A 19,254-nucleotide genomic window follows, 5' to 3' on the forward strand; every position below is an offset into this window, starting at 1 on the left:
AAAATACAGCTGTAGTTGTCAAAAGTTACATGTGTTTATGTACATTTCCATGCATTTATAAACAAGTTTCCTAAATTTTGAATGCTCTTTCAAAATATTCAAAAAATGGAGTGCCAAAAATGTTGCCTTTTGAAGCTTCAGGTCAATTGCAATTACTGAGAATAAAATAGAACAGAAAAAAATAGACAAGAGCAAGGAAAGAACTGAACACACTGGACAGTGAGAGAGCAAATGGATTTCAAGATTTAATTTTTAAATTCTCTGTGTTTAGGAATAGCTTGGCTTGTGGGAAGAATCTTTTAGTAAAGCCCCAATTTTTTAGTGGATAATTTTACATTGTGTATGAGATCAAAATAAAATTGAGATGACCTACAGTTGCATGGTATCTAAATTCAATAAAACATTCAAAAGAATCAACTTATTTGACAAATTTTATTTTATATATTTGTCCAAGAAAATTACTCTGAAATGAGGCACAAAGACAGTATTTATGAAATAGCTGAGCTGAAATGTTTATTATTTTATAATACGAGAATATTTAATTAAGAATACTTTTCATTTAGCCAAATTTTCTGAGTTTATGAGAGCCTCACTTATAGACAGCATACTGACAATTCAAAATATTATGGTTTACAGAGAAATGCCAATTGAAGGAGTACTAATTTCAAATTTAATAACCATATAATAAAATAAACTCTACTTAAAATCAGACCTATATATCACTGCTTTAACTCACATTCATATATATGGGAGTTTATTTAGTTACATTGCTTACAATAAAAATATTATCATTTACAATAATATTTTAGTAAAACCAAATAGCTGTCTATGCTGTTAACAAAATATTATTTTGAAAAGTGTTGACTTTATCTCAAGTTATTCCAACATTTTCACCATCCACATATTTATAAATGCAATGATATATGCATAGAATCTACACGTGTGCATCTATGGGTACACATATGGAAACTGTCTTTACTGTAGAGTGCACAGAAGATAAAATCTGGAAACCAACACAAGAAGAGCTTCTCTTCTGAAACTACCTATTGGGACAGAAGAAGGTGGCTTTGAGGGGATGATTCTTTTTCCTGAGAAATGTCTAATCATTTCTGGAAGTACTGTGCCGTTCACAGACCACAGTTCAGGTACAGACAAGGAATGCGGTGTCCACAGCCTGTGGGAACTCTGCTCTCACTCCAGACAGAACCCCCAGAACCACCCATACCTGGTGAATACAGCCTACAGCATTTGCTGGAAGAGACATGCAAACCCCTGGAAGAGAAAACTGAAGACCATGGGTCAGGCCGAAGCCCAAGGTGACAGTCAGATCCAGGTCTCCCAATCGTTATTCCTGTGCTCTTTCATTAGCTGTGCTGCACGTTTTGTCCATGGGTAGCCTTATTTAAGACAGCACTGATTAAGGAAAAAGCTATAAGTCATCTCATGCGAATGAACCGTCCTTATTTCTACCTCCTCGCGTCCCTTAGGTTAACTAGTTTGTAGAAGGATTATTCTGTTTAGGAAGCTGTTGTCCTCATTTTAAAGGAGGATGTGAAATGACAGTCATTGCTAGAGAGAAAATAGATTATTCAGAAAACAGAAGAGTTTCTCCTTTTTTCACAGATTTACGCTTTGCTTCATAAAATGGGTGTCCTGAATGACTGAGCCAACTCATCCTTTCTGAAACCTGATGGCCTGGGAAGAGTCAGGTATTGCACAGAAGCCTACAATACACCCTTTAACAATACAAACTTCCTCATCAACATGATGGTGACTTGGGACAAAAACGTCAGAATAAACGGAATGAAATACTGCCGCTTGGAAGGTGTTCTCCTCAAAACGTATATATTGGGAAAATCTTGCTCTGGAGACATAAATCCCTAACCTAGGAAAGTCAACCAGCTTTTTTCCCTTTACTTGTTTGGCCACATGTAGTGCCTAGAAATATGATGCCTTAACAAGTGTTACGGGCTGAGAGGACTGGGACTTTACTCCCACTCCACTACGACTTCCAAAAATAAACATTAAAAATTTAAAACTTCATCTGGAAAAGCTTGGCACAAAAGAGGCATGGATTTAGAAGTCATTTCAAAAGGAAGATGTTTACTGACCAGCAGGAGCTGCAGGGGGCCTGGCTGGCATGGGTGGGCACAGAGAACTGAAACTCACCAGGAAAGGAAGCCATGAAAACGTCCGGGTTTTTTCCCTTTTTGAGTTATCATATGCCAAAGAGTTAGAATAGGAATAAGTGTATTTAACTCGGATTCATCACATTTCAACATACTCATTGTTATAGAGCAGTCTGATTGACCAAAGAACTCCGATTTAGAATAGCAATTTCTATTTAATATCAAACTCTCAAAATTAATGAAGCTCTAAGGGAAGCACTCTAATTATTATTAATTAGTTATGTCCTTGGTTAATTTGGGTGGATGGAGTCATCGAAAATACATTTTACTGCACATCTCCATAGTATACATTTCCTGGAACACTTTCTTTCGTCGGGGACCAGTGCAGAAGGAAATCATGAACGAGGCTTCCTCATGCTGGAAGTCGAAGGCTTATGTGCACTAAGTAAATGTACATTAGCTCTCAATAGTTTCAGGCCTGTGATTAAGTAAAAGAAGTAAACGAAATTTTACAAGCAACAGGTTTACCAGAAATAGCCACGAAAATCAAAGATGACAGCTCTATGACATGCAGCACAACAGCAGACTTCAATGATGAAAGGCCAATGATTTTTTTTTTCTGTATTTAGAACACTTTCATTAAAACAAGGGAACATTTTTCTATGCCTGAAATCACCTATCTCAGTCAAAATATTTTGAAAGCTCAGTCTCATAACGAAACCTCATTAGCTGGTGCTTCAAGAAGCCGGGAGGACTTGGAAGACAAGGGGCTCTTCTAAGAGGTCCACTGCTCTGTAGCTATTTTCTGAAAGGCATATCCCTATTGGTAAGACTTTGGGTTAAACAAAGATAAATTCAGTTAGTAAAATACAATAAAATAATATTCATCTGCAGTTGTCCTGGAGCACATTTATTGACGGGGCGTGTTTCAGGATAAGAGGTGGGGGTAGCAGGGCTGTAGGACTGTGGGAATGGTATTCGCTCCAGGCAGTTACTGCCAGAACTGCTTGGTGTAGGGGAAACCCACACATCTGGACTACATAAGTATTCAGGGAGTAAAGATAGTTTTTGTTTTTTTTCCTTTCAGCTATCATGGCCCATCAATTCTCAAAAAAAATGTGTACAGAGCCTTGGGCATGTGTAAATCACATTATTAGTTGATGCAACAGATGTAAATACAGACAAAAATAGGCTATTCACGTCTTATGCTTCCACTTTAGCAGGAGACAGAAGTATTTAAACCATTAAATGATAAAGTAGAATGTGATTGACGCTGCCAGAGGCAGACACACCGCGTGCGGAGTATAACGGAAATCTCACATCACGTAGGAAGGCATGTGCTCCCCTGTCAATGTCATGGCCGTGTACCTGTCTTAGGGCAACTGGAGCCAAACGGTGTTTTGAAAGGAAGAGTTGGCTCTGTCTCACCTCTGTTCCCAAGGAACGTACCTATCCCCTACAGATAAAGGCAAACCTACAAGTCATTTCATCTCAACTTCCTTCCTCTTTCCGATTTCAGCACAGACAACCCAACCCCCAGCAACTGTTTTACTTTACTGGACATGCCACGTGCGCTCCAGAGGTGAATGGTGTCCCTGTCACGGACACAGAGACAACGCTCGGTCACCCTCCACTGAAGCAAGATTCTCTCATTAATAAGAGTGCCCTGTAAAAACAGTGCCTTTTTTGCCTCTGATTGAAAACAGCATCAGACACTTCAAAACAAACAAAAACCAGAGCAGTTTAGTTCATCATGAAGACTACCTCCATGTAAAAGTCTTCTTAAAGAGAAGGTTTTTAGACAAGCCCATAGCATTAACAACAAAAAGCGTAACATAAGCCTAAACTTAAAAGAATAAAAACTTTATAAACCTGTCTTTGGTTATTTTTGAAAAAAGTTTCAACATGAAGTCATCTTCCTAAGGAGCATTCTGGGTATTATATAGCTTATTTTATGCACTTTATAAGCTAAATTTAGACTATACTCAACTCTGAATTAAATCTTAAAAGATCTTTTTTTTCACTTGGTGAGGTTCTTTTGCATCTCTAACACTGAACTTCATTTTAATCCCTTTGAATTCTTCAGAATAAAAGCTATTCAAATAATCTGAAAACTTCTCTGAAGAATCCTGGCATTTTTCCTGCAGATAAAATGGGCATTCCACTCCTCCCACATACCGAACAGGGAAGGCAGTACAACTATTTCCCAAACATAGATCTTTTTCTTCTCGGTTAATATTACATAATTCTGGTACGATGTATTATTAGACAGTTGATACTCTGATAAATAACTATGTGGTGCAACATTTGAGATCCTGACAATGCACAGCACAGAATTTATAAATTAATTCTCCATTATTGTGATGGTATTCAGCTCTTCCTAGATAAACTGTCAATCAGATTCTTGAAACAGAAAGTCATATCTAATTTTAAAACCATCAAGGACTTCCTAGGTGGCGCAGTGGTTAAGAATCCACCTGCCGATGCAGGGGACACAGGTTTGAACCCTGCTCCAGGAAGATCCCACATGCCAAGAAGCAACTAAGCCCATGCGCCACAACTATTGAGCCTGTGCTCTAGTGCCCACGAGCCACAACTATTGAGCCTGTGCTCCGCAACAAGAGAAGCCACTGCAATGAGAAACCGGTGCACTGCAATGAAGAGTAGCCCCCGCTCATCACAACTAGAGAAATCCCATGCGCAGCAATGAAGGCCCAACACAGTGAAAAATTAATTAATTTAAAAAATCAAAAACAACAATGAAAACAAACAGTAAGGGTAGAAATCACAGTGTCTTGTTATAATAATCACTATTACAGCCATCGACATCAGACTGAATATTTACTGGGCACTTAGATTGACACAGGCACAGTTTAAGCACTTATTTCTCCTATCTCCATCCACACGGCCACCCTATGCAGTGATCACTATTCTTGTGTCCATTTTACAGAGGAGGAAATTGAGGCAGAGAGAACTATTATCAAATGTAACCACGGTTGAAGCCTGAGTTTAGGTTACTGTAAAGGTTAAGATTGCTTCCATCCTTCCTCTGTTCATGGAGAGCAGGTAGGGATGCCAGAAAAAATACAAGATGCCTAGCTAAATTTTAATTGTAGATAAATAACAAATGATTCTCTATTATGTTCGATGCAGCATTTAAGACACACTTATACTGAACGATTATTGTTTATCTGAAATTCAATTTTTATTTTATCAGCTAAAATTTAAAAATTGGCAACCCTAAACTATCAGTTTATAACCCCTTCTACTCCCAACCCAGACTCTATGCCTGAGGTTTCAATAACCAATATGCCCAGTATATACATACATGAGTCACTATATAAATACACACGCACACACACCTGTACAATTATAATTTTTAATATCCTACATTTAAGAGTATTAACGGTTTGATAATAGTTTTCAAATCTTACTGAGCACTTACATTGTATATTCTAAGTGATTTACATGTCAATACATTTAATCCCCACAACCACTCTGTGATGTAGGTACCATAATGTATCTTATTCTTATCTACAAATGAAGAAACTGAGGCATGGTAAGTGCTATGGTCTGAATGGCTATATGTCCCCCCAGATTCATATGTTGAAATCCAAACCCCCAAGATGATGCTGTTAGGAAGTGGGGCCTGTAGGAGGTGCTTGAGTCATAAAGGTGGAGACCTCCTGAATGGAATTAGCGCCGTTATAAAAGAAACCCCACAGAGCTCCCTAGACCCTTCCACCATGCAAGGACACAGTGACAAGTCAGCAGTCTACATCTCAAAAGATGGCCTTCACCAGAACACAACCATGCTGGCACCCTGATCTCAGACTTCCAGACTCCAGAACTAAGAGAAATAAATTTCTGTTGCTTATAAACTACCTTCTTGGTGATATTTTGTTGTAGCAGCCCAAACAGGCTAAGACAGAGGGGTTACATACTTTGTCAAAAGCTCATGACAAGTGGTAGGACTGGAGGCCAGGCAATCAGCTAAAGAGATCTTGCTCTAAATCACTGTTCTATATAGACTAACCACCAGGGAGACATATGCTGAACAAAGTGCAGAGAGTTTTTAAATTTCAACCAGCCACATAGACAACAAATGTTGAGGCTCAAGGCAATCAGTAGACACCTTGGAAGGGTCATGTCTTAACACCAGGGCTTAACTAGCACTAAGTAAAGACAACTGTAAACATGTCTTAACAAATTTTAAAAGCAAGTCCAGAAGGATCGGGTTGATCTGCAAGTAACTTAGCTTCCCGCTAAAACAAGCTTCAGCACTCCTGGTGGAAGACACAAAATCCAAGCACTCACGACTTCTGACAACCAGTGAGTTATTCCTAAAAATGAAAATCAGAAGGAAAATCATTCAATAGAACAGACCCATAAGTCATTAAGTGCCAGAGACAATGAAATTAGTAAACAAAATTTTATAACAGCTATTACTAAATTGCCAAAAAATTTAAAAGGAACAAATGGAATTTTAGAAATAAAGAACATAATATCTTTAAAAATGAGCCTTGGAGGGACCTAATAGCCCACTCTATTATGAATAAATGAAGAGCTGAAAATATAATTATAGAAACCATGAAAACTAAAATACAGAAAGACTAAAAAAAAAAAAGATCAGAATCTCAGTGACTTCTGGGACAGTTTAATATATATGTAATTGAAATCTAAGAAAGAAAAAAGAGAGTGAGACAGTAAAACATTTTGACAAATAATGGCTGAAATTTCCCCAAATTTAATAAAATTTCTAAATCCACTGATCCAAAAAACTTAAGAAGTCTCAAGAGATATAAACACAAAGAGAATCACACCAAGGCATATAATCAAATTGTTGAAAACAAATGATAAAAAGAAAATTTTAAAAACAAGCAGACTGGAAAGACACATTTCACATAAAGGAATAAAGATGAGATCTCAGACTTCTCATCAGACGCTATGCAATCCAAAAGACACTGGAACATCATTTTTAAAGTGCTGAGGAAAAAAAGCTGTCAACCTCAAACTCTATGTTTGGGAAACATATACTTTAAGAATAAAGGTGAAATAAAGACTTTTTTGAACAAAAAAATCTTAGAGAATTGATTTCTAGTAGGGGCACTACAATAATATAGTAAAGGAAATTCTTCAGCAAAAAGAAAATGATACTAGATAGAACCCAGGTCTACATAAAGGACTGAAGAGCACCAGAAATGATAAATAGATAAGTATCTCTTAAAGGCACTTTCTCATCTTTAAAACATTTCTTGTTTAGATAATTGTTGAAAACACAAATAATACCAAAGTATTCCAGATTTATGATATATACAAATGTAAAATGTATGACAACAATAAGACAAAGAAAGGAAGGTGGAAATAGTAACTGTTTTAAGGTTATTACATTATACATGAAGATACAGATTATATCAAGTTAATACCATAATAAGTTAAAGGATGAACTGTGAACTGTAGAGTAACTACGAAAAAGTAAAAATATGATATAGTTGATAAACAAAATAGAAGAATGGGAAAAATACTCAATTCAAAAGAAGTCAGGAAAAACTGAAATAATGAACAAAGAATAGATGAAGCATACAGAAGATAACAAGGGGGACTTAAACCCACTTATACTATCAATTACAGTAATATTCCAGGTATAAATACTGCAAGTAAAATGTGGATTGTCAGGCTGTATAAAAAAGCAATGCTCAACTATATGCTCTCTGTAAGACATACACTTTAAATATAAAGAAAGAAATAGGTTAAGAAGTAAAAGATTAGAAAAGATATTCCATGCAAATACTAATTACAAGCAAATCAATAAGTCCATTAAATTGGGCAAAGGATAGGACACTTCAAAAAATAATATATACAAAAGATCAAAAAGTTCATGAAGATTCTCAACATCTCCAATTTTCAGAGAAATTCCAATTAAAACTATAATAATATACCACTATACACCTTCTAAATGATTGAAATGGAGAGGCTGACAACATCTGGTATCAGTGAGGACATGGAGCCACACTAAGTCTCACGCACAGCTGGTGGGAATGTAAAATGGTAGAATCTTGGAAAACAGTTTGACAGTTTCTTACAAAGTTAAACATATACTTGCAACATGACCCAGCAATTATACTCCAAGATAATGAAGAAAAATGAACATTTGTGTCCACACGAAGACTTGCACACAATGTTCTTAAAAGTTTGTTTTTTTTTTTTAATAGACTACAACTGGAAATAACCCAAATGTCTATTAATGGGTGAGTGGATAAACTGTAAATCCATGCAATGGGTTACTAGTCAGCATGTAAAAGAAATGGACGTTTAATATCTGACATGTACGAATCTTAAAAGCTTTAGCAGGCAGATACAAAAAGTTACATTCATTTATGTTAAATTCTATAGCAGGCAAAACTAAGCCACAGGGGCAAAAGCGGATCAGTGATTGGGGACAGGGGAGCAGGTGATGACTAGCAGAGGACACAAGTGATCTTTCTGAGGACTGGTGGTGGTGACACAGTTGACGTTTGCCAGAAGTCGTGCTGTACTTGAAATGGGTGCATTTTATTTAGTATGGGTAAATTTTTGCTCCATGAAGTTGATTTTTTTAAATATTAATTTTACAGCATGAATTCTCTCTTGTAAGCCAGTGATTCTCAAACTTTCATCAATTAACACCTAAGAAGAAAAGGATTATCGCTACAAATCTAGGAAACTATAGATATGCCAAATTCTGGCTACAGATCAAACAAATAATTTATGACTTGTAAAAACTAAATTGTTTACTTAAGTTGTTAATTTGAAGTTGTAGTGACTGGATTGTTCCAAAATATCACCCAAATCTGAAGATGTAGGAGAAATTACATAGACTGTATTCCTATCAATAAATGTTGGCACAAGAATTTTCAAAAGATACTGTTCAAATACCAAAATGCATATTGTTTGAGGACACATACCAGTGCTTTGTTCTTGGTTGCAAAAGGCATGGGGTTTTGTTTGAAATTAACTAGCTCAATAAAAGTAAATATGAAAAAGGAAATTACCTTTCTATAAATGCTTTCAGATACGCCTTCACATAACAGCAAGGCAATAAAACCCTCACATTTAATTTATTTTCCTTCCATTTATAATTCTGAAGCTATCATTTATGCCTCCGGGCATATTTACAAACTGTATAACAAACTTCTTCATAATGACTACATTGAGCCATAAAGCATAGTCCCATATTTTAGACTGTCACCCAAACCAGCTAACCCTCTCTGTATATTTTTAAAAATAATAATGATAAAATTAAATTATTGTTCAAATCCCCTTCTCACGCTCAGAGGTCACAACCAGGCATAAAATTCCAAAGCGGATATTAAAAACTTATTTTAAAAAGGAATGATAATCTCTCAGTCCCGTTTCATTCCACGTGGACTTCTTGATTAGTTTCACACTGATGCTATGATTACTAACCTACCTTCTGTGCGAGGCTCTGCGCTGAGCACCAACCCTCAGAGGGAATAACATGGCTTTACCAGGAGCTCCAACCGCAATGGACCTTAACCCGCTGTCTCCACTGCTGCCTAAGAGCCTGCAGTTCACCTCCCCACCCCTACGCCGCTGGTCTCCCGGGTGGCAGATCCCTTCCCACCATGGTTGTTTATCACAGCTCTCAGGAACTACTCACTCAAAGGTACAACCGTCATCACACAGAAAGGAAGTTACCCTCCGACATTAAAGAAAGCCTGCCCAGGGGTACATCTGTAATCCCTGCAGCCACCCCAAAGCTACTGTAAGACCTGGATTTCTAAAACCACCACCAGAAGAAAAGAAACTCACTGAGAGAAATAAAGAAGTTTTAAAATCCCCATTTAAATACCAACAAACTAGAAATATATGTATATGTGTGTGTTACTTATGAAGAAATATATAAAACATGAAATTTACTAAATACAAGGAATAAAACATGACAAATAAATTCATCCTCCCGAATTCAAGGACTCAAAATCAAAGAAATTTAAAGACAGCTTTTCTTATATACCTATAATTAAGATTGATGATTTTCAGCTCCACCAAGAGTGCAGGACACCAAAACCATCATCTGCTTTTAGATGGAATTTAAAATGGAAATAAATGTGGCGGGAGGCAATTTATCAAAATATTAAATTATAAAATGTGCATCCCCTTTGACTTAGCCATTCTAGTCTCAGAAGTCTAATCAACAGAAATCCTTGCACTCAAGGACAAACTGCTCATGACAGCATTTTTGGTAAACAACAAGTAAAAAGGAATGAACTCAAATGCCCCTGCAGGAAGTACATTACTTCGCATACGTAAAATGGATCTACGTAGCCTTTAACGAAAATGAGCTGCGTCTATATGCACCTCTATGGAAGAAGTTACAGAAGATAAAAAACCAGTTATAGAACTTGTATAGTGCGACCAAATTCATGTTATACAAAATATGAATGTGCCCAACACGTACAAACAGATGTGGTGCTCTGCGTGACAGTGCTTAAAATGTTGGATTATTGTGGGAACGAGTCACTGAATAAATACTTAGGAAGAAACCTGAAAGCGTGTTGATAAGTGATTACCTACAGACTGGAGAGCAAAACTGGGGGAGGGAAACCCTGTGGTGCTATGAAGGGGATTGTCACATTTTATATGATGCATTTACTTGAATTTTTTGAACAAGTTATGTTTGAAATTCCATTTAAAATTAATGTCAATGAAAATCTAAAGAAAACTGATTTATCAAAAAACTGGTCATATAAAAGCATGAAGTTCAGAACAAAGCCAAACACTAAACGAAGAGGCCAATTTTCACAATGAAAAACAGCATTTAAATTGACAAGTGGGCTCGCTAGCTGAAATCAAATAATGTAATTGGTCTGATCAATAAGGTGACTCTCAACTGACCAAGTTAATTTAAAAATTGTTAACCAATTATTTATATGGATGTGAGTGGCCTCAAGTGAATGGGTAACATAGGGTCTGGGTTTCATCTTTTTACACCTCAGGCTAACTCTCAAATCATTTTATTTTAAGATTTTTTTTTTTGATGTGGACCATTTTTAAAGTCTTTATTGAATTTGTCACAATATTGTTTCTGTTTTATGTTTTGGTTTTATGGCCACGATGCATGTGGGATCTCAGCTCCCTGACCAGGGATTGAACCTGCACCCCCTGCATTGGAAGGCAAAGCCTTAACCACTGGACCACCAGGGAAGTCCCTCAAATCATTTTTTTTAAAAATTAAATATTTAAGATGCAAATTTTCTATATTTGTTCATTAAAATTGTTTCCAAAGTGCTTGTGCCTGAAAAGGTCAACCCTGTTTATTGTGACAGTGACAGCTCAGAAGTCTAAGTTATGTCTGTCACATGTGCATTACGGTTGGAATTCAGAATAAGTTCTGAGAAGACCCCACATGGTTCTAGCAAATACAGCTAATGGCACTCAGCTGCTGCAGTCCAAAGGAATATCAAATAATCCGTAAAAAAACAGATAAGCTCGTGTAGAAATCTTCATCATGTCTACAATTTCATTCCTGGGTATTGAGAATTGTGAATGACTTAATAATCGGCATTCTTCCTGATGGAAAACCTGTTATCCAAATTAAGAGATTTTCCTCTCTCTTAAATCAGGATAGCTAATTAATTATGTTTTCCCAACTGATTTACATTTGCTGCCAGGCAAGTTAAAAATACCAAATAAAAAGCCAATAAATATGTCTTCCCCAATTAAAGAGGGGCCACTCCACCCGTTTAACTGGCAAATTAAATAGTGAGCTTCTTTTGAAGTTATTTCAGTTAATAACAATATATTCATCATATGCTGTTAACTGCAGTGTAAGTCTACCAGATGGGAAAAGTCAGAAAAAATTCAATTGGAAGCTAAAATTTATTTTGCAATAAACTACAAATGAGTGGATGCATCTTGGCGTAGAACTAGGGTTTGATGATTTTACACAGAAGAAGCAAGAAAAAGAATCTAGCCTTTGTAGCAGAAAAGTTTTCCTGTTCTTATTTTACATTTATCTGCTTCAGTCTTAACGGGCAGGAAAACATTTATAGTTTGGCAGTCATAGCTTTTCCCGTAAGCACAAATGAAACCCGAGGGCCTGATTCCAAGCTACATATGTTATTTCTGGGAAGATGCACACATGTTTTAAAGATCCCATGTGAGTCAAGGTAGGAACACAACAGCAAAAGATTGCCAGACAGGGTCAGATCCATGACGGTGCACTAGTCCCTTTGTTATTTTATGATAGAAATACACTTCGTGTGAGTGTGGACAGTTTTATCAGTGACACTGAACATGCCTGGCGGACGAGCGTTTAGGAAATACGTAAGAGGTTTTAGAACCAGAGGAGTCACGAAAGCACCCTGTGTTGATTGCTTTAGAAAATGTACATATCAATCAATGTAAATAGGATTCAAATACACTTGGCAGTACAATCACAGCCCGTTTAAAAAATTATTTTGAACGATCTAATAGAAAACATTCACCTATATGTTTGGGGGAAAGATATGTTGTAATTTTGTGAGAGAAAATAATGCTCTTTGGTTTATCAAACATTTTACTAAGGCAGAAAAGACGGGTAATACATTTGAGTTAAGAATAACAACAATAGTATTTTCACATTAACAAGACAAATGTCCATAAAAGCAATCATACTCTAAAATCTCTGTTGTTGGTAATGATTCATTGATACTTTGAAACTGCTACTCAGCTGCAAAATAATAAGGAAAGTGAGTAGAAATGCCTACAACACTTTTTTGGTATCTGCTCCAACGAGATTGATACAATTAGGATAACTGGAAGAGGAGCTAAAGGGGAATTTTGAGGTAAACTGCCCATTTTTTAGAAAATATCAATGCTCAAATAGTGGTATCTGGCTCAACTGCTTCGTCATACGATCTAATCATTTTGGTTTCTAAATGATGGACATCCTTTTAGTAATATTTTCTGATGGGAAAAGAGTGTTAAATATGTATTAATGGCTACCAATTAACATGTTAGGGATAATATTAATGACGTCTCACTTGTAAAAAACCGTCATCTCTTCCAAACCCTTTGTATCACTTGTTTCAACGTCAATCCACTTGAGAGACTTATTTTCATCTCAATAACAAATAGCAGAAAATAACAGTTTTAAAATGACATACACATGTCTGTTTCAGGATGTATGGTAATAAAGTGCCAAAAAAAACAAGCTACATACAAGCTGTTTGTGGCCTAAGATATGCAAAAAACTAATTTTTGTGCTGGCATCTACTGTAATTAGAAATGGTTCTGTGCACCATGATTAAGCCAGTAACTATGGTAACGAAAGCAGGAAAGCATAAGTTCAAAAAGAGAGAGGCCGAATAAGCCAATGATAAGCTGCTTTTCATTTGTTTATTTTTAGTCTTTGTAATAAGCAGAACTATGTATAAAATGCATATTAATTTTATTCTACGTCCTATCAGTCATTGCCAATAGACTGAAACATATCATTCCTTAAACACACACACACACACACACACACATTACCGGGGAAACACTAGTACAGCCTTGGGCACATCGTCCTTGTGTTCACAGGGCTGCATGGAGACAGTGACAGGGCAGAGAATTTAAATAAGAAACTCACAGTTTTCGGGGTCTCACGCTTTTTGGTACAGATTTATAGCAAAACCACCTGATTCTTAGTCACATGCGGCAACATGCTCACATTAGTACAACACACACATGAATAGAAGGCAACCACCAGCCACACGTCTAGGGCCAGGTCTCAGAGGCTCCCCCAGGGCAGTTCGGGGGAGACAGCAGTACAGACCCCAGCCTCCCAGACCTGGAATCCTTGGCCTTCGGTGCACATTTTTTACTCTCAAAACCACACAGGAGGGCTTCCTAGGTGGCGTAGTGGTTGAGAATCCGCCTGCCAATGCAGGGGACACGGGTTGGATCCCTGCTCCAGGAAGAGCCCACATGCCGCGGAGCAACTAAGCCTGAGAGCCACAACTATTGAGCCCACGTGCTGCAAATACTGAAGCCTATGCGCCTAGAGGCCGTGCTCCGCAGCAAGAGAAGCCATGGCAATGAGGAGCCCACGCACCACAACAAAGAGTAGCCCCCACTCACCGCAACTAAAAAGAAAGCTCGTGCACAGCAAAAAAAAAAAGACCCAACACAGCCAATAAAATAAATAAATGAATAAACAAATTTATTAAAAAAAAACACACAGGAATAGGAGGAGTATTTAAAGCAGTTTCAAAAGAGAACATCAATCAAAACTGATGACAGGTATAAAAAAACAAGCCATTTGAGAAGAGGTTTGTTGGGTTTTTTTTATCATTTACTGAGGCTGGAAAAGACTCTGAAGAAGCCAAGAATGTGAGTGCGAACAGCGATTATCTCTTTATGGGAGATGCAGCAAAATGGAATAACATGAATTTCAGATAAACAACTTTAATTTATGAAATGACTTGTACAGTTATAAGAAACAATATATCACTAAACAAGCTGTGAGAACCAAATTGATTTTAATAAAAGAGAAATAAAAACATCATGTTCTTGTTAGCACAAAAAGGACTCACTAAACATTTTCCCCACATGTTTAAATTTCGTGATTCTGGAATACAGCTTCTGTATAAAGAATTGCAAACCTTTTACAATACTTATTTCAATGTGAAGTAAATTAGGAAGTTAAATGGTTTCAAAGGTGGAAAAATGAGTCTCAACTAAGATGGGGCACCAAAGACTAATGTTTCAGAAAAAGCTTTAAGCAATTGACACCGATGAGTTAATGTCAGTATCAGTTCCCATTCATTCATTCACTGTGTCAACCCATATCAGGCATCTGCCACTGTGCTCGGTTCTGGGATACACTTGTGTATAAAAGGGACAGATTTCCTGCCTCACGCAGCCTCCATTCTGCGTAGGGATACAGACAGGAAATTAGTAAGTAAGTTAGATCCTTGTAAGAGCTCTGGCATAAATAAATGGGTGGTGTGACAAAGAGTAACTCTCAAAAGCCTACTTTGCCAGGTTGAGATAGGTAAGGTTTCAGGCCATAGGAGCCAGTGATCTGACGAAGAGCATCCCAAGAATAAGGAATGACACGTCCAAACGTGCCGTGTCTGGGGAACATCAGGTGACAGCACAGTCAGAACATGGGAGGTGGAGGGGACAAAGAGCAGAACAGGACGGTGCAGGGCTGCAGAGGCAGGCAGGCAGGGGAGAGATGAGGTGGCGGGGCCTGGCAGGCCATGTTAGGGGTTGGATTGTTTAAATGTATCCATCTTCCCAACAACTTAAAACTTTTTTTCTTCCTTTTGGAATCATTTCTTAAAAAGTGCCGGTTAGAAAGACCAAATATGCTTACTCACCCAGAACTTCTGTTCAGCTTCCTGCGAGGAAGCCCAGATTGGAGATCACTGCTGTCCTGGAAGCAGATCAGGAAGGCAGACAAAATCACATCAGAACCTGTAGCTGAAAGTGCTTTCTGCAGTTGATGAGGTGGAGAGGGCAGCCTTCTTTATTGCTTCCTCCAAACCAAAGATGTCTTAACCATCATCTCCGTTCAAATCAACTAGGTACCAGAAAAGGATCAAAGAAGTTCCTCCCTCATTTTTGAAAACTGAATGTCATATAATTTAAAAAATCCAACTGGAGAGATTTTAAAAATAGCTATCATCTTTTCAATAATTCAGAGCATTTTTTTTCAACTCTTTTTAGTTTGTTTTCTTTTCCATTTGTACCATCAGAAACTCCTCATGTAATTTCCACAGCAACCACTAGAGGGAAAACGTCTACTGAAGAAAGTCATTTTAAAATATTATCTTCATTTGCTTCCTAAATCTGAAGAACTCAAAAAATAATGATGCCTCCAAGATTAAAGACAATACAAGCACCTCACAAATCTCATATGTATTTTCAAATGAGCCTTTATAACACTTAGCATTTGTGCTATAATATATATTTTGCAAAGGCTTTCACATTCATTATCTTACTTGCTTCTCCAAATGAATGGCTAAGAGAGCAGGTTTTATGGCCACCCCGCTAAAATTTAAAAATGCAAATGATTTAACCAAAGACACCCAGGATTTTAATTACATAATCAATATTAGAACTGAGATCTGAATTTTTTATTTTGAAGTCCATTATACTGCCGCTACACCACTTTTTTAGGAAAACAGAAAACTTTTATAGTCTCAGTTTTCACATCATATTCTAGATTTTAAGCAAGATACCTGGAAACACAGTAGACACGTAAATAATTACCAAATGCAGAAATGAATTAACACATGAATAAAATGAGTGAACGAATGCAGTTCCCCCTCTGTTTCTTTGCAGTGGTGTGTGCCCCCACAGCCCCTAGCAACAGGGTACCTGCTCTCTCTCCAACCACATTTCATTTCCAGGGTAGTAATTGGCTGCCTAAGGATATTTCTTGGAGCTTAATAAGCCCTATCAAGAAGAACAGGGCTTCCTAGGTGGCGCAGTGGTTAAGAATCCGCCTGCCAATGCAGAGGACATGGGTTCGATCCCTGCTCCAGGAAGATCCCACATGCCACGGAGCAACTAAGCCCGTGTGCCTAAAATAAATAAATAAATAAATAAAAACAACAGAAATTTTAAATAAATAAATAAATAATAAAAAAAATAGCCTAGGGAAAAAAAAAAAAGAACAGAACTGTATAATCCTTTCTCCAATATCATGGAAGCCCCATGTCATGGACTGAACGTTTGTGTCTGCCCCAAAGTTCCTGTTGCAATCTTAAGCCCCCATGTCATGGAGTTGAAAGGTGGGGTCTTTGGAAAGTGATTAGATCCTAAGGCTGGATCCCTCATGAATGGGTTCATGCCCTTAAAAAAAGAGGCATGACATGCATGCACCTAGACACTGTCATACAGAGTGAAGTGAGTCAGAAAGAGAAAAACAAATATCGTATATTAACACATATATGCGGAATATAGAAAAATGGTACAAATCAGCTGGTTTGCAAGGCAGAAATGGAGACACAGATGTACAGAACAAACACATGGACACCAAGTGGGGAAAGCTGGGGGGAGGGGGGCGGGATGAATTGGGAGATTGGGATTGCCATATATACATTACTAATAAGAAAGAAAATATCAAATTGTACACTTTAAATATATGCAGTTTATCGTATGTCAATTGTATCTCAATAAAAGTTCTTAAAGGAAAAAAAAAAGAGGCATGAGAGAGATATTTGATTCTCTTTGCCGGGTGAGACTACAAGGAGAAGATGGCCGTCTGTGAATCACAGGAAGGACCCTCATCAAGAAACCAACCATGTTGGCACCCTGCCCTTGGACCTCCAATCTGCAGAAGTGCAAGAAATAAATGTCTGTTCTTTAAGCCACCCAGTTTGTGATACTTTGCTACGGCAGCCCAAACTGACTAATACACCCCATCTTGTTCCACCTTCTTTATACTGTTTGATTTTAGAAAATTAAACTAGGAAATTCTAATTATTCCACTAAATGTTATATAAAGCATTTTTATAACTCAACTGTAGAACTAAATCACATGGGTTAACCACAGAGGAAAGCAGATACAACTAACTAGAAGAAAGGACAATTATAATTGTGACTCTACCCCTTTCTTTTGCAGCAACCTTGAATTATTTGCCACAAAGTTACACTATAGGCCTCTACCCCATCAAGTAAAATAAAAATACGGATACTATAACTAATAATAATAATAGTTACCACCCACCAATTGTTATTAAAGTAAGTCAAGGGCAGTTATTGAAATTAACTAAAGATTCTTGAAAACAAGTGATAATTTCCTGAGAAAGACCAGATACATTCCTATTGGAGCAAGAAGGCTGCATTTGGTGGTATGTGGGTATGTGGGGGTAGGGGTGGGGAAAGGAAATCAGCTACCTTTCCTCCCTCAGTTAAACTTCTTCCACGCAACTAAGGAATCAAGAAGCAGCTCCTAAAATGAAGAACTAACCCAAAGTTTCCTATAACCCCAGACATCGTAAAATATTTTCAAAAGAAATATCCAGAAAATTAAAAGTACCTATCAATGAGTGATGTGATTACAGGTGATATTGATATTTTTTAGTGCTTTTCTATAATTTCAATTTGCTCACCATGAAAAATGAATTACTTTTTTTAACAAGGGGGAGATTTTTTAAATTCAAGTAATATACACTTCATATCTGATCCTAAAATTATCTTATCTCTGTTTGACACATTTTATGTTTAAAAAAAAAAAAGGTGAAGCTGGATTTTTATTTGTTTAATCTAAGAAGCTAAATAATCAAGTGCTATTAGATTGAGTCGTACCTAGTACTCCCTGTTTCTCCTTATCAAGAGCTGACCTCAGTAAAGAGTCCTTGGAACCAGCAAAGAAACAAGGGCGTCTGCTCTGGCAATCCTTCCAGAGTCCTTCACCAGTTTGATTACAAGTGCAGGAAGAAGATAACGTTGAACTTGGTAGGCTTCACCATATCTGTTCCTTCTGCACATTTAGTACATTCCTTGGTTAGGTGGTTTTGCAAACAGCTTATTTAAAAATTATCTGATTTTCTGCATTGAGTTTTTTAGATGATATTCCATGAAATCAAATAGAAAAAGTTCTTGTGATTTTGTGAGCTCACATATCATATTTCTGGTGAATTTTTAAAATCCATGAGTGAAAGGAGATAAAGTTATTAGTAATCAGATCATATACAAGCACCACCGAATGACAAACGATTTTGTAGAGAAGAAAAAGTCAGAACCCGTAAAAATCGTAAAAGTACACTCAGTTCACTATTAGGAAAAGTAAAAGTACACTCAGTTCACTATTAGGAAAAGTAATTCAGTTTATAATGAATATCGGAGAGGAAAAAATTCAATACACTTTGACAAAGTTAAGATATTTGCTTTCCACAGTATTGTGATATTCTAAGAGATCTATTGCCCATCCAAATTCAGACACCTAATTATGTCATTAGAAAAGAATAAATAAAATTATATTACCTGTGGGTCTAACAGAGCCCTAGTGAGACTTAATAAATGTTTATATTTATTCAATTTTTATTCACATCATTTTAATGACTTTATAAATTAAATATAATTATGAGTGCCACTGATTTCTGAGACAAAAAATTTCAAGCATTTAACAATATTTCTTATATAA

At 36.9% G+C, this 19,254-nt stretch overlaps 1 protein-coding gene across 2 annotated transcripts in view; it reads right to left on the minus strand.

Annotated features, from left to right (window-relative positions):
• GPM6A (glycoprotein M6A) overlaps nt 1-19,254 on the minus strand; it is a 262,782-nt gene that overhangs the window by 206,602 nt on the left and 36,926 nt on the right. The window contains exon 1 of one of the 2 annotated variants that reach the window (XM_057697892.1): nt 15,479-15,533. The exons of the other annotated variant lie outside the window; for it this stretch is intronic. The gene's annotated coding sequence lies outside the window, so the exon portion shown is untranslated. Of the gene's footprint in view, nt 1-15,478; nt 15,534-19,254 lie in introns of those variants that run through there. 2 annotated transcript variants of the gene reach the window in all.

Source organism: Hippopotamus amphibius, chromosome 10, assembly GCF_030028045.1.
Source record: "Hippopotamus amphibius kiboko isolate mHipAmp2 chromosome 10, mHipAmp2.hap2, whole genome shotgun sequence".
Classification (NCBI taxonomy): domain Eukaryota; kingdom Metazoa; phylum Chordata; class Mammalia; order Artiodactyla; family Hippopotamidae; genus Hippopotamus; species Hippopotamus amphibius.